This window comes from Arachis duranensis, chromosome 9, assembly GCF_000817695.3.
Source record: "Arachis duranensis cultivar V14167 chromosome 9, aradu.V14167.gnm2.J7QH, whole genome shotgun sequence".
NCBI classification, from domain to species: domain Eukaryota; kingdom Viridiplantae; phylum Streptophyta; class Magnoliopsida; order Fabales; family Fabaceae; genus Arachis; species Arachis duranensis.
In genome coordinates, this window is record NC_029780.3 from 90549590 (window position 1) to 90553243 (window position 3654).

General features: G+C 29.0%; 1 non-coding gene across 1 annotated transcript; it reads left to right on the forward strand.

The window, feature by feature from the left end:
* Positions 1-570: 570 nt before the first annotated feature.
* Positions 571-674, forward strand: LOC127741982 (small nucleolar RNA R71). The gene has a single exon (XR_008003169.1). It is a non-coding gene; the product is annotated as a small nucleolar RNA R71 (small nucleolar RNA).
* Positions 675-3654: the final 2980 nt, after the last annotated feature.

The following is a 3654-nucleotide window of genomic DNA, read 5'->3' on the forward strand; positions in this document are numbered from 1 at the left end:
TGATATGGTGGTTGGGAGTAAGTGTTTTGTGTGGCTTGGTATGATCTTTGGTTGGAGTTTTGGTATGAGGAATTGTTATGTTGGTTGGGGTTGTAAGGTTTGTGGTTTTGTGGTTGGGTTTGCTGGTTTCCCCACCCAAAGTTTGGGTGGTTTTTCCAGCCTGGGTTGTAATTGTTTGAATGTGGATCATATGGTTGCCTTTGTTGATTTCCCACATAGTTGGCCTCTTCCTAATCACCTCCTTCAGTGCTTACTTCCTCTTGATCTTGTGTGTGTATTGCAGCCACTTGATTTGTTTTTAAATTCCTGGTGAGCTCTGCTAGTTGCTTGGCAAACACCTTATTTTGGGCTAGAATTGTATCAACATGGTTCAGCTCCATAACTCCCTTAGTGTTGTGTCTCTCTGAAGCATAGTAGTACTCATTCTCAGCCACTGTCTCAATCACTTCAATGGCTTCTTCCACAGTCTTTTTCCTATTCAATGAACCTCCTGATGAATGGTCTACAGCCTTCCTTGATTCATAAGAAAGTCCATCATAGAAAATATGCAATTGCACCCAGTCATGGAACATGTCTGGTGGGAATTTCCTTGTCAAATCCTTGAACCTCTCCCATGCCTCGTAGAGCGTTTCACCATCTTGTTGTCTAAAAGTCTGAACCTCAGATCGAAGCCTATTGACCTTTTGTGGGGGGTAGAAACGTGCCAGAAACTTATTAGGTCCAGCAATTTTAATTGAGTCTTTCACCTTTTTACTCCCATTAGTTAAAATTCTGGCTTTTAGAATTCAGGACTCCCTCTTACCGAGAAGATCCTAACATCTAGAATGTCTCTCAGCTTCTTCCTAGCTTCTTTCCTATTTCTAATGTCTTGAATTTTTTCGGGATGCCCATAATTGCACCCAAATAGAGAAGGATTGAATCTCTTCTTCCTCTGAGCCTTCTGAATTAGACCAATTTTTAACATGAAGAATAAAATCTTTGAATATCCATGGAGAACTATGCTCAATTCTCATTGTGTCTAGCTCATTATCGAAAAAGAATTGAAATCTATTGTCTCCCCTTGTAACTGCCCAAAACCCTGCAAGGCTCTTCCATATCGCCTTCAGTGCATTATCCATTGTTTCAGTTGAGAATCTCTTTTCTGAAAATAATCTACTCATCAGACTCTTTAAACATACCTTCACTCTTTTCCATACATCCTCTCCTGCCAATTATACTAGATCATCCTCATCCTCTTCACTCCTCAGATCAAGATTACGTCTTCTCTCTCCACCTAGAGTCCTGGATCCATGTTGATGATTCTCTAATTTACTTGCGTATAAATTGATTGAAAAAGGAGAGAAACATGTTTGTGATGGGAAGAATTTTAAAATTTTTTATATAAAGTCCTCACAGAGCACTAAAGCCCTAACAAAACACTAAATTCCTAATGGACACTTATTTTCTTTCACATAACTTGAAAAAATTATTGGTAAGATAACATTGGGAATATAAAGTTGGTAAAAATAATGTCTGTAGGCTATTAATTAGTTTTGGTTGGTGAACAATTTTTTAAAGAGTAAACACCCAATTCGGTCTTTGTCCATTTTTACGAAGGACAAAGTGATTTCTGTCCAAAGAAAGGAGACACTTCGACTCTTAACCATTTTATTTTGGGACGATACGATCCCTCTATAAAAGAATCTGTTAAATAATAACAAAAATTAGTTTTGTGGGGAATTTTAAACTTTCACAAAATTCTTTTCAACAATATAACCAATTACTACCACTACTACCACTATCTTCTACATCCTCATTATTATTATTCCTATCTCTATTATTTTTATTGCTTTATCATCATCATTATCTCCTCTACCGTCATCATCACCAATACTAATATTATCGACATTAAAATTCTCTTCTTTCCTTTCTTATTCGTTGTTATTCTTTTCCTTTAAAAGATATTTGTACTGCAATTACCTTTTTTTGCGGTATCATTTTTATCAATGATTTTTCTTCACTTAACCACCATTGGTGAAGAAATTTTTCAAAAACAAACTTATCAATACTTTGTGAAGGTTTAAGACCCTCACAAAATACAAATAAAATTTCCACAAAACTAATTTTTGTTATTATTTAACGAATTTTTTAACAGATGGATCGTATTTTCCCAAAATAAAAAGGTTGAGGATTGAAGTGTCTCTTTTTTTTGAATAAGGATCGCTTTGTCCTTCGTTAAAATGGACAAGGACCGGGTTGGGTGTTTACTCTTTTTTAAAAATGAAAAAGTTCAATTCATCGAAAGGAAATAACAACATATATAGATGAATAATATTTAAGATTTTAGGGCTTGTTTGGGTGAGGTTTTAATAATTTTTTTAAGTTATCTTTTTTTTAAAAATCTTATAAAAAAGTAAAAGTAATTTTATTATGTAGATAACTCATGCAAAAAGATCTTTTTATTTATTACTTATGTTTGAGTATAATCATATAAAAGTACTTTTTGTTTATTTATTACGTAAAAATATCTTTTTTTTAAAGAAAAAAGATCTTTTAAAAAAAGATGTAAATTGTAGCTTCTCAAAAAAGATGTTTTTTATTTTTCTAGTACTTTTACTTTTACTACAAGAAATTTATCAAATATGCTAAAAAATAAAAAAAATCTTTTTCTATTAAAAAAATATCTTTTTTTATCGACTTAATGACGGCCAAATAAGTATGTAATTTAGTTTTATTTTTCTTAATTATTAAATAATTAAAAATTTAAATATATGGCTTTATAAAAAATTAAAAACATAGAATAAAATTCAAAGCTCCTTTATTTAAAATTTAGAAGAAAAATTAAAAGAAAAAAAATTAGGATATCAATCATTTTAGCATATGAGCAAAACAAATCTGTACAAAATACATACAAATCCAAACAATTCTTGTGCAAGAGCATATAAAATGTATAATTATTTATGTACTTCTATTTATTAGTTTAAATTTTTAAAATAAATAATTTGATAAAAATATTTTATAGAAGCCAAATGCCTTTAAACCGTTTTCAATATTATTTTTCTTCTCTTTTATGTTTTTTTATATAAATTGAAGTTTGAAATTTGTTTTGATGGTAAACAATTTTAAAGAGATTGATTAATTTTATGAGTCATATCATGAAATTATAAGAAAAAAAATGAGAAAACGAAAGTTGAGACAGAAAAAAAATTTCTTAGAGAATTAGTTTAGTTTTATGTTGAATAGATCTATTGAGGCTATATAATTGCTTGTTATAATATTATTTATTCTAAAAGTTTAAATTAATAGAAAGAGGCACATAAATAGTTATAATTTTAAAATACGCCTTCTAAAATAAATGTTTTTTGGGATAATTTAAATTTTTTATATAATTTTTTATTTACTTTATGCTATTTTTAATCTTTTAAAAAATAATAAAAAATATAAAAATTATATCTTTAATTTGCTGAAAAAAATGATAGATAAATCCCAAAGTAATAAGAATGATCTACATAGAGTGTTTATAGACATGGAAAAAGTATATGTTATTGTAATATAATATTGGATAGAAAATGTTTACTCATTCCATTATTAGCTTTTACTTAGATATAGGTTATCATTTTTATATTAACAATATTTTTATTTTATATATAATTATTGTTATTTATTATAAACAAG